Source organism: Cervus elaphus, chromosome 25 (assembly GCF_910594005.1).
Source record: "Cervus elaphus chromosome 25, mCerEla1.1, whole genome shotgun sequence".
Taxonomy (NCBI): Eukaryota; Metazoa; Chordata; class Mammalia; order Artiodactyla; family Cervidae; genus Cervus; species Cervus elaphus.
Genome location: NC_057839.1, coordinates 5514348 through 5526919, shown reverse-complemented (window position 1 = coordinate 5526919; position 12572 = coordinate 5514348). Strand labels below are relative to the sequence as shown.

At 45.3% G+C, this 12572-nt stretch overlaps 1 protein-coding gene across 2 annotated transcripts in view; it reads right to left on the bottom strand.

Annotated features, from left to right (window-relative positions):
- Nucleotides 1–12572, bottom strand: part of DOCK2 (dedicator of cytokinesis 2) — a 484628-nt gene that overhangs the window by 158517 nt on the left and 313539 nt on the right. The window lies entirely within an intron of this gene.

The following is a 12572-nucleotide window of genomic DNA, read 5'->3' as shown; positions in this document are numbered from 1 at the left end:
CCCTGCCCCAGTTCGTGGCTATTGCCACCCTACAGCTGGCACCCACTAGCCCCCTGCCTGGGCGTCTCTCAGCCTCAGAGACACCCACACAGGCGAGACGAGCTGCAAGTGTGATCACCGATCAGTGTGCAAATGAACAACAGGAAGACTGAGGAAACCTAATGTCACTCACAGACTCAGTCAGACTGCGTGAAGAGAAGGCCGCAGAGCAGGTGAGGTCCGTAAGTCAGCATCACTAAAGATGACACCAGAAAGATGCTCCGGAAGTGCAGGCACCCCTGAAGCACACTTTGCTCATTCTTCTCTGCAGTCACACCAATTCTGGACTCCAGCCTCCCCCGCTTCATTCCTGCCTCGTAAATCTGCATGTTGAAGAAAATCCAAGAAGGGACTGGAAAGGTTGGCAACTGCCAGGAAGCTGGACAAGTGGAGGGCTGACCCCAGCATTGCTGGAAGATCAGGGCACACAGGTGCTGCTCCAGCGTGGCCCTATCCCCAGAACAGAGGCCAGCAAGGTCCCTTCTTGTCCACATGCATTGCTCATCAAGAAGATCAAATAAAACAAAAAGGGAATGAATTGGACTACAGATGCCTTGTTTCTGAAGGTGGACAAATGAGCAGATTACTTCCCCAGCTGAATGTGACATCAATATTAAAATATAATACAGTGCTGAATTCATTTATGCTGACTCTTGAGTCCTAGGATAATGACAACTTTACCAGGACAGGGAGAGGGGCCCACAGCAGCGGCTCTCAACCTTTGCCTGCACATCAGAATCACCGGGAGGCCCGGCTGGCACACAAAAGGATGGAATCTTTATTGCTGGGGGTAGGGCCCAGGTGTCAGTACGCGCGCAGCCCCCAGGTGACCCAGCACGTAACCAAGGTTGAGAACCATCCACAGGCTAAGACTCCATACGCCAGTAGCGGAAGCTGCTAGTAAACGGAACCTGGTTTCCATGGCAACGTGCACCTCAGCCCCTCTCCCTTTCAGAGCACACGGAGAGGTGAGTTATTTAGTCTCCTGGTCCCATCCCTGCCCTGTTTCGGGTGACAGGGCCCCAAGTGGCAGGGCATCTTTCTTATTCAGTGATTGGAGTATTGGCTGGGGGCCATGATATAATCTTGACAGTAAACGTCTGCTGGAGAAACCGTTTCTTTGTGAAGACTGTGGGCTCACGTGGAGTGTGTGGAGGAGTGGTTAGGACACGATGCTGGGGGCAGGGGGGAGGTTTTCAGTGAGAACTGCTGTCTGTAGTTAGTCTGAGGATGCAGCAGCGACACTATAATGTTCTGGTTATCTTTCTTGGGTTTGGTCCCTGGAGAACTATGACATCAGGGCTCTTATTTAAAATAAAAGAGAAGGAAACTGCTGTTTATTTTTAAATACTAGGCATGTGCAATGTTTGTATGTTTATAACAAATGATCAGAAAGGGTACACATTTTACTTTTAATCCGGATCTCACTTTTGGAGACTGGATTTTGGGAAACAGTGAAAGGGATGAGAGCTTTTTACTTTACACTTGTCTATAAGGTTTGGGTTATTTAAAATAAAGAGCATAGAAATGCTGGCTCTTTGAGCCAAACAAGTCAGTTCCACACCAGATCTAAAAACCCCAACATCTAACCGCAAGAGCATCAGTGAGTTACGCACATTTTTGCTAAGGACTTCATAAGCAGGCCCAGGATCAGGTCACATCACATCAACTGGGAAATTTATGGCACCTTCCCTCTCTGGTTCTCTGCATGTCTGCCCATGCAGTAGCCACCTTGCACCCGTTCTTTCTCCTCCTGCTCTCCAATCCAGCTCATTCCAACCATTTCCACCTCCTACATCTGCTCCCACCCCCAGTCTCATCTCTTCACGTCCTTTGACCTCCTCTGTCCTTACTGTGTGCATGCATGTGGCTTTGTGTGCAAGTATGATCTGAAAGATCACATACGAGCTGTGAAGCTTCCATCACCTCCATCAGATCCCTTCAGCCTACTTTTTCCGTCCATAAAGCACTGATCACCATCTAAAGTTATGTCTTAATTTGTTTATTGCATCCGTGTTTACCTCCCCACTAAAGTATCCTGAGGTCAGGGCTCTTGTTCACTGCTGTATCCCTAGCCCTAGGAGCAATTCCTGGCATGCAGAATGCTGTCAAAGGTATTTATTGAATATATGAGTGAATGAAGAATGAGTGAACGAATGATATTGCTCTGATCCACAATAAAGAAAGAGGAACAAAGAAAAGGCAAGATGGGAAGGAAATGATGGAAAGATAGGTTCCCTGGAGGAAGTTTCTGGAGCTGTTTCTGGGGTTAGCTGGGAATTGTCTTTGGATTTCTCGGCTGCATCTATTGGAACCACAACTCTGGGCACCTTACCACGTACAAGCCATTGTACTAGAAACTTCACAGTTTTCATGTATAACCCTTGCCACCACCCCATGAGGTGGTACTAGCTGTTTCACAGATCAGGAAACAGGTTCAGAAATGTTTTTTTTTTTTGTTCCCCAGGAATGTTTCCTCACTTCACTAGTCCAATACCCAGTAAGTGACAGAAATGGGATTAAAACTCCAGTCAGTCTGATCCCAAAGCAGTTTCCACAAAACCACACCATCTCATAAAATAACCAAATCTCACTTCATACGCCAAGGTCTTAGTATACACCTGGGTGGGTGAGAAGGGAAGCTTGAAACCTCAAGAAACCGAGTTGGGAATTCTTTTATTGTTGGGAGATGGCAGTATCAGGTCAGGCTGGTGGGGCACCTCTGGTGTTTGTGATGTTCTTGCTGTCCCACTGTAGGTGGCACGGGGCTTTGGCTAGCAATAGGGCTGAGCTGAGCCAAGTCATCCTCGCTCTCCCCAGATACCCTTTGGGATGCACTTGTGGAAGATGGCTTTCCAGGACAGGGCTCTGCTCTAGGGAATCGTGGCTGAAAGCATCCCTGCCTTCTCCGTCGCTCAGTGGTGTCTGACTCTTTGCGACACCATGTCCATGGGAGTTTCGAGGCAAGAATACTGGAGTGGATTGCTCTGCCTGCCTTCAGGGAATATTCCTGACCCAGGAATTGAACCCGCAGCTCCTGCATTGCAGGCAGATTCTTTACCTCTGAGCTACTGGGGAAGTCCCGTGCAAGGCTTAATCCTGAGATCAAGGACGTCAGCAGCACAGTGACCACCAAACAGGCCCACCAGCCAAAGCTGCTTTATGCTTCTCAGGAGAGAAATGACCTCCACGAATTCACTTTTCCGAGCTTATGTACTCCCTCTCTATGCCATGGCTGTGCAGGGATGCTCATGAAAGAGACCTGAAATTAAATGATACTTTCTCCTTTGTTATACTAGCACTTATTTATATAGCTAATTTGTTGCAAGTGTGGGAAGCAAAACAGAAATGCAAAGTTTGATGAAGAACTGAGAGCAGAAGAAAAGAGACCAAGGGAAAAGGTTGTTCAACAAATTAGGAAGAGAAGCTCACCCATTCAGTGCTTTCCACTGACACTGGAAGGGCGAGGAAGATGTAGATTTAAGAGAGAGGAACAACACTTCTCGAAATTAATAATTCAAGGCAAAATCACAAAACTTAATTGCTCCCTGTCAGCCACAGCTCATCCCTGTCTTCCGTTATTTTGCACAAATTGATTTGGCAGCATTAAACAGTCACCACATTCATTTTTAAAGGACTTTCTTGTTATCTATAGCCTGTTAATATGTTCATCCTTCAACCCCTTAAGTAATTCCAGGCAGATTTTTTCTCATTTGGAGTGAATGAAGCTCTCATTTGACAGGAGGAGGGAAATTGTCCAAGCTGAAATGTCATCCCAGAGGAGACACATCACCCTGAGAGGCTCCGAGGCCCCCTCAAGCCCAGGCAGAGCCCCAGACGGAAGTGCATAAGGAGTGGAGAATGGCCCCCGTGTCTTCTGAGCCTGGGCTTTCTCCACCGCCCACGTGGGCTGTTAATTAAATTTCAGAGAGGCTAACCTTTTTTTTTTTTGGCAGTCACATTAGCTCCACATGCTTGATACACATGTGTGGCTAGTGGCCACCATGCATGCATCAGTGCTGAGCTGCTTCAGTCATGTCCAACTCTTTGCAACCCTATGGACTGTAGGCTGCCAAGCTCCTCTGTCCATGGAATTTTCCAAGTGAGAATACTGGTGTGGGTTGCCATGCCCTCCTCCAAAGTATCTTCCCAACCCAGGAATGAAACCCGTGTCTCTTATGTCTCCTGAACTGGCAGGCAGGTTCTTTACCACTAGCACCACCTGGGAAGCCCAGCGGCCACCATATTGGTAGCACAAAGCAGGATTTCTGTTATCTCAGAAGGATTTATTGGACAAAGCAGGTTCAAAGCTTTCAGACTCTGATAGGCCTCTTACTGTTTTATCTCATCCCACAATCAGATAAACTACTAACAGCCGTTCTGCCTATAAATTGACCACAATCCACTTTGCGGAACATCCAGATGGGAAAAGTTAGGGGCTCTGCTTCTGCTCTTACTCATGTGGGACGATTTAGTTGGTGTCAAGAGGGCAAGGAATGGGGCATGTTTATCATGTAGCCAAGGGTGGATGAAGCAGAGAGGGGGAGATGTGGGCCTTGGCTTACGAACGGCTCCTGCGTAGAACTGAGAGCATCCCTCACCCTCACTGGGCCGCAGTGCCATTCGCCCCCACGCTGCAGGGCCTCCGAGCCCATGGGGTCTCTCTGCATAGGCGCCCAGTGTCCTTTTCAGAGCAGAGCACAGAGGAACCTCTGACGTTCGGGGCCAGTTTTGGACTCAGGTTGACTTTGAGCACTCCATCTACTCTTCCCTGGGCACAAAGAGAAAAGGAATACATAGAGCCACCTCATCCTACATATTTGGCCTTTAGTCTATCTCCAGGCAAGCCTTGGCCTAATTAATAGTGCAGTTATCTGCCAATGACTGCACTATTCAAGCGGGACTAGAAGTACCCGGGGCACAGAGTGAGCATCCTGTGCGTGGTTAGTCATTTTCAGCACTCAGTTACTTGTGGAGTATTTAACCTAATAACACTAGATGCACATTGTTGGGCTCTGATTGCTGTTTTCTTCCATCCGCCCACTCTTGTATAGCTATTCTCTATGAAATTGTCACGGTTTGTTGACAAATCGCATTGGGTTCTTTTTCTTAATTTCTTACACTTTTCAATAGTTTAGATGTATCTGGGCCTCTCCACTTCTTTTAAAATGTTCTCTCCTTTGGCTTCCTCGACACTGTCCTTGCCATGATTTCTTGGCCTCCCCTGTAAGCTGGGCCGCACTTCAGTCACTCACTGCTTTTGTCTGCAGCCCTGCAAAGCGGCTCTAGTAAGCGGAATGTGGCGTCAGCAGCATCCACTAATGGGGGTGGGGGTGGGGAGGGGAAGCTGTGCTCTGGTGGAAGGAAGGCTGGGAGGCCTGACTGACTCCATGCACACAGGAAAGCATTCTGGGGTGGGGCAGAGCAAAGGCAGACCTGCTTCATGTAGGTGGACAGAGGGTGTCCCGGCTCAGGGTCACTGGTTGCAAGAATTAGTTTCTTTGTTCATTTTTTCACCATAGGATGCAGAAAGTAGACTCCAGTCCTCTACAGGGTAACACAGAGAGGGGATGGCAAAATCAGCTGGCCTATTTGCTGGTGAACTGAAGCTGCTGCTAGTCCTGCTTTGACTGTGGGCTGGCAAGTCAGCAAGGTGGATGGCCTCGAGTCTGCAAGGGGGAAAGATTGACTGGGAAGGCCTGGGGGAACCCCAGGCTGACAGTCTCATATCCCCGCCTCTCTGCTTCTTCCCCTACACTTACACACTCTCCACCACACCCACTGGTAAAAGTCATGAATATCTGAATTCCGCATCCACTGAAACCTATGGAAGAGTTCTGCTGGACATGCCGTCTCATTGTCCAACCCCAACTAAAGAATTTTTCCTACATATTCTATCTCTGATCATATGGGATTGTACTTCTATATATCTTTGATTGATTCCTTTCCCTCTTGAACCCCACACTCAGCTGGTTGCCAACCAACTTCTTCCAGTTCTTTTAAATGTGTTTCTGAGACGCTTCTCACTGCCTCAGAGCAGTGGTTCCAAAGTCTTGCCTAGACTAGCAGCATCAGTACCACTTGGGAATGCCTCTGAAATGCAAATCCTCAGGTAACACCATGAGAATCGGCAACTCTACGGATGGGCTCGCAACCTGTCTAAGGTGCCCTCCACAACTGATTCAATCTCGAGTTTGAGAACTACCATCTCGCTCACAATTCAACCTCCTGACTGTGACTTCCAAGGCTCTAGATGACCTGGTCCCTCCCTACTTCTCCAAACTCATCTGAAGCCACTCTGCCCCATCCTGACTTCCCAGCCACAGTGGCCTTCCTTCAAGTCCTAGAAAGACCCAGGATCTTCCCACCTCAAGCCGCTGCAAATTCCTCCACCTCCAATGTTCTTATGCTCTGTGCCCTTCTTTCTACTTTTCACACGGAATCTCCTTTTAATCTTTTCATTCTTAGGAGAAATGTCACAGAGATTTGACACTGGTCTCTGACCTAAAGTGCCTAATTTACCTGTACACTCTCCTTTACTGCTTCCCTACCTCTGCTCCTTGGTTGGTTGTTTTATATCACAATTTACAATAGTTTTTCTGTTTACTAGTCTTTTTTTTTTTTTTAATTTAGAGCTAGGAACGTTCATCCTTGTGTTTCTGCTTCTGTTCACCCTGTATTTCCAGCATAGAGTCTGAAACACAATAAAAGCTCAATAACTAACCAGTTGTAGAATGAATGCACCCAACCTGACATTCTCTCTGCTTACAGAGCTGCAAGCCTTGGGGGCCTTGGTTTGTTTATCTTCAAACGATCTTCATGATCCCCTCTGGCTCTCCATCACAGAATGACTGGTGAAATATGATATAACGTGATGTACCCAGCATTATTTGCTCTGATTAAATCTTAGTTCCTCCTGCCTTGGTCAGCCTTTGAGCCAGGTCACTGCTCCCAACGGTCAGCCTCATGCAGCAGCTAGATTCACCTTCCTCAGTCATCGTTTTTACCATGTCTTCTTTGGACTTGGCCATCAGAACTCATAGAAGATTAATGTGGACCATTCCCATTCTGAGGCTCATGTGATTAGGAAAAAACGCATATTTGTTAACAGTAATGCCAAGGCTTACATGGCAGTTCAAAAAAAATAGATGATGAATGGTTCATTTTGCAGATACTCATCATAAGTAAGAAAAGCGCCCTTGTCTGTGAAGCGACAATGTTCTTTTAATATCAAGAATGGAGCAGGGTGCTAGGACAAGATTTGCATGTGGCATGTGTGGGACCATGAGATGTGTGACCTCCCTGTGGTTCCAAATCAGGGCCTGAGTCCACAGCGTGGCCCGAGATCCCCTTGGCCCACATGGATTTCCAGACTCATGTTTTTCCAGAGCATCCCATGTGGCTCTCAGATAGAGATTCCCTTTGCCAAGGTCAGCTCTAAGCAACGGACCCAGAGACCAGAGATGAGGATGCCCTGCCGAGACATGAAGACCATGGTGTAGGCACATGGTTATGCTTACAAAGCTCCTTCAGGAACTTCATAGTTTGTCTTTGGGGACATGTGAGACCTAAAGCAGGCCTGCTGGCAGGGGACACCTCTTTCTCAGGGAAACAGAACTTGCTAAATCCACGAAAAGCAACAGTAACAAACACAGATAACATCTTTGGAGGACTTACTCTATCAGTTTGGCACTCTGAGGAGCACTTTACATGAATGATCTGTTTTGATCCTTCCAACACAACCCTATAAAACAGCTGCTACCACTGCCTTGCTCTGCAGATGAAGAAGCTGAGACACTGAGGTCCCCACGGGTCATACAGGCAGTCAACGGCAGGGCTGGGATTCTACCCAGGACAGAGGCCTTAACCACGACCCCCCCTTGCAGCATTCCCACTCCCTCTCATGAGGTGGATCTGCACTTGTCCACTTTATAGAAAAGGAAACCGAGGCTCTACCAGAGTTGGCTGCACCCGGGCTGCACCCAGGCCCTCATCTCCTACTATAAAGTTCAGTTTTTTTTCCCCTCTTTGCCATATGTTAAGCTTTTTGGCCTTCTGTAAAAAGACAGATGGATGAAGGGCAGGGGAGAGTAGTAAGAAAAAAGGTATCACAGAAGAAAAATATTTTAAAAATTGAAAAGAGGGAGTCTAGTGTTACAGGTCATTAAATTACTCAAGCAAAAAAACAGTCTGAGAGAGAATTAAGAGCGACTTGTTAAGACTGAAGCCTTTCCAGGAGGCTTGGGAGGGAGTAAATTGCCTGCACGTTGACTCTTCATTTTCAGTTCTAGGGGTTCCTAGAGGAAGCAGTTACTTGTAAAGTCCAAAACTGAGGAATTCAACTTGGCCCTCAATAATATGTCTACCTACCTATATGCCAGGCCAAAGAGAAGGTCAGAATCCTCCAAACTGATGAAAAGAAAAAAAAGTTCAGAAAAATGGTTTTGTTAATTATTCAGTTTTCGGCCCTCTTCCAGAGAAGTATCTCCAGTCTGTTGTAATGGCAGAGAGGAGGCTCCCCATTTGTTGAGCAGAATGGGGTTGCTGATAAGAGTTCTCAGTCCCTTCTAATGAATTTCAGTGTGACTGAATGGAGCTGAAGAGATGAAACAGGTATTCGATGAGAATCCAAATTGCTATTCAAGAGGCAGCTGAGAAATCAGCAAGATTTTCACGTCTTAATTCTTCTTGGGAACAAATGAATGAGAAAAGTCTGCCCCTACTTGAGACAGCACACAGGGAAATCTGGACTTGCCAACAAGATGGCTGAAGGAAGCAAAAATGGGTCATTGGGCACCAAGCAATGACAAAACAGAGGTCGGGTTTTGGGGGAGAAGAGGTGGAAGAGAAAGAAGATGGGGGCAGAGAGTTCCTATTTTTATTAAAACTATCCCCTGCCCAAAGCCTGATGTCTTATAGGCCTGACCTCATATCCTCCTAGCCCAGGGGTGTGGGGCCAGAGCTCATTTGGATGGATGGTTTAACTCTCAGCCCCGGTGCTTACTCATTAGATGGCTGCAGCCCTCTGGGACTTTATGGACACCATGCAAGGAGCAACGCAGGAAGAGTACGCAGGTGCCTCTGCTTCTGAATTCAAGGGGCACAGAAAGAAGGGTGAAAGGAGAGAAATGGCAGGAGACAAGGGGAGGTCAGCTAATTACCCATCACCAAGCCCTTTGCAAACACAAAGGCTCCACCTGAATGATAAATGTTATTACTGCAGCTTCATTTTGCCAACTGCGATGTTTCTACTTGCAAATTTAGAGAATTCTCCAAGGGAGCAGGAGATTGCTTACCCCACAAAACTTCCACCCTAGCTCACATCCTGACTGGCTATGGCTACAGGGTAAAATTCTTTCTGGCACACTCCAAAACACACGTTGCATAACATCTATGCAAATAATGGAGGATGGAAACTTTTGGAAACACCTCATACATATCTACCTGAACAGACTCATTTACATTTTATAGCACTTTGAAACTTACAAAGTGTGTGCACATCCAATGTCTCACTTAGTGTTTCTATTCTTACAGGAAGTAGTGTTATCCTTCGTTTATCAGATGAGAAAACAGCAGCTCAAACATGAAGAGATATGCCCAAGGTCACCAAAGGATGTGTAAAAAGGAATGAATAGGTGCTTAAAGACAAATTTCCTGGTTCAAAATTCTCCTTGTATGGATGTGTGTTCATGCCTGTGTGTGTGTGCATGCATGTGTCTGCTCGTGTGTGTTTGCCAATACATTTTTCAGCACCTAAGATAAAGTTGCAGCCTTATGCTAGAGTAATGTTTCTTATATATGCTTTTTATTATTATGAAAGGAACAAACCAATACTACTGAAATTTGGCAAAGATATGAAAGAATGCATAACAAACTAAAAAATCTGTTTAAGCTTACCAGCTAGGCACAGCATGTTTAGAACAAAATATCTGTCAATCACTCAACCTGATTTTCCTACCCAACCCTACACTTGCACAAACAGGGGAGGTGACAAGAGACAGTGTAGTGATGAAGAGCACAGACTCTGGGGTCAGAGAGCCTGTGAGCAAATCCTAGTTCTGATAGACAGTGGCTCTGTGTCCTCAGGCCAGTGACTTCGCCTCTCTGATTGTAGTTTCCATGTCTATGTGTGCATGCTAAGTCACTTCATTCATACCCAACTCTTTGTGACCCCATGGACTGTAGCCCGCCAGGCTCCTCTGTCCATGGGATTCTCCAGAAAAGAACGCTGGAGTGGGTAGCCATTCCCTTTTCCAGGGGATCGTCCCAACCAGGGATGGAACCCAGATTTCCTGCATTACAGGCAGATTCTTTACCATCTGAGCCACCAGGGAAGCCCTAAATAAAAGGATTACCCAACCTCAACATACAAATTCCAAGATCCTTTCCAAATGATTCTCTTTGAAAAAAATCTCAGGAATGTGTCAGATACTCAAAAGAGATAGATTATGTCCAATCAAACAGCTCTGCCTGAGAAGCTCTGTGGAACGAAACAATACAATTTAAGGATGACACAGGAGGTTAGGTTCTGTTTCCAGTTCTGCTATGTATCAGCTGTGATACATACAAAATCACCTAGCCTCTCTGAGTACATAAATTTGTAAACTGAAATAACTCTGCCATCCTAGGAAATTAATGTAGGTGATACTATAAAGTATAAAATCCTTAATGTGAGGGGTTGATTTTCTCATTCCCGTTATTATTATAAAAGTAATGGCCAATATCAACCTTGTTGAGATGATTCAACATATCAGGCCTGGTTGCAGATATAATACTAAGGGCATTAAGAAAGCTCTAACCTTACCAGGTGAACTAGTTCCATCATCCAGCTAACAGATGTAGTTTGTGGACATTGTGGATATTATCTTTACTTGTTAGCGTTATTTCTAGGTCTTCTAGGTGAAAATTAGTATGGTTCTACCTGCATAAATTAGGCCTCATCTTCTCTGAAGCTCTACCTCTTAATCCATAAAATGATAGGACTCACTCTTTGGAAGCAACAAATAGTGTAGGCAATACAGATACTGTACTAGAATTTTCTTTTTCGAAAGCTACCTCCAAAAGCTGCACCCCAGCTAAGCAAATACTGAAGAGTGATATTACTGCAACTTGTGCTAATGTTTTCTCTCAAAAGTAGAATGACATTAAAGCTAAAGAAATGAGTGAAGTGAACAGAAAGGTCGTTTGGTTATGCCAAAGCTCTCAGATCACAGTTGCCTAGTCCCAGCATGTACGTGGAATTCTGATTAGACCCGGAAAAATTCTTCCAACTCCTCTGGGGCTTTTTTTTTTGAAGATCATTTTTCCATCCACAAGGAGGTATTTAATATCACAGTATCATTAAGCTCCTTGCAGCAAAGGGGCAAGGTACTGCGGTTGTGCGCTATCCCACTGAGGAACTTACAAGTTCAGTAAAGGTCTTGGGTAAAGACGACCATTAATGTTGCTCATAACCTGTTCTGAACCGTGAGCTCTAACTGTCAGCAAAGGCAGTCATCTCCTCATTGTGGGTGAGGAGATGTAATCCTCTTCTCTGAAGGCAGCTTCTCCTGAGGACTTCTTCTCTACACGGGGCTACGTAACAGCTGTCATAAAATGAGTTTGGAACATACCGGGTTAAACAGACGTCTTCACTGGATGTCAGAGTTCTTGTCGCTCTTTTTACTTTTTGAGGAGGTGACATTTTTTAAATTAATTAATTTATTTTTAATTGGAGGGTAATTGCTTTACAATATGGTATTGGTTTCTGCCATACATCAATATGAATCAGCCCTATGTATATATATGTCCCCTCACTCTGGATGTTGGAATTCTCAGAGCCTTTAATGTATATGTCAAATCTCTAAGAGAGGGAAAAAAAGAGGCAGAGTTTTCCATGTGAACATGATCACAGAACTGTTGATCTGTGGGCCTGGGTTTCCATGAAATGAATATGGAAAATTTGGCTTGTACATAAACCTCATTTTGAAAAGATACTGTTAACAGTCCTCAATGACTCAAAACTCCGGGCTCACTGGTTTTCCTGGGTAGCCTCTTGAAATGATTTTAAAAAAGCAGAAAAAATAAAGACTATGTGGTGTTAAGGCAGGTGGTTAGCTTGGTCCACTAGAGCAGCATGCTTACCAAGTTCCTTGTTAGGAAATGATTCTCTTCAATGTCACAATCCAAAACCTCCCATCAGAAGCAATATGGATTTAGTTCAAATTTCAAAGATGGTTTCCCGAGTGCTTTCCCCATTTCAGACAATTTTTTTACTTATATTGCATTCATTTCTGTTGACCATTATCTGACATGCTTTTCCTTTGTGTCAGTGAAACACTGGCACTGGGACTCTTTTTTAAATATTTGTGGAAGGAACTGGAAAATAAATAACTAAGAGGGATAAATAAGATACTTGCAAGGTAATTGAGAAAGTGTTTCTACAGTCTGAGTGAAGACCTAACAAAATGAGTCTGAGTTCACTTAGCAAACTGTCTAACTACATATTTTGACAAGAGCTGCCAATCTCCAGGAACAACAGCTTTCTGCTCCTG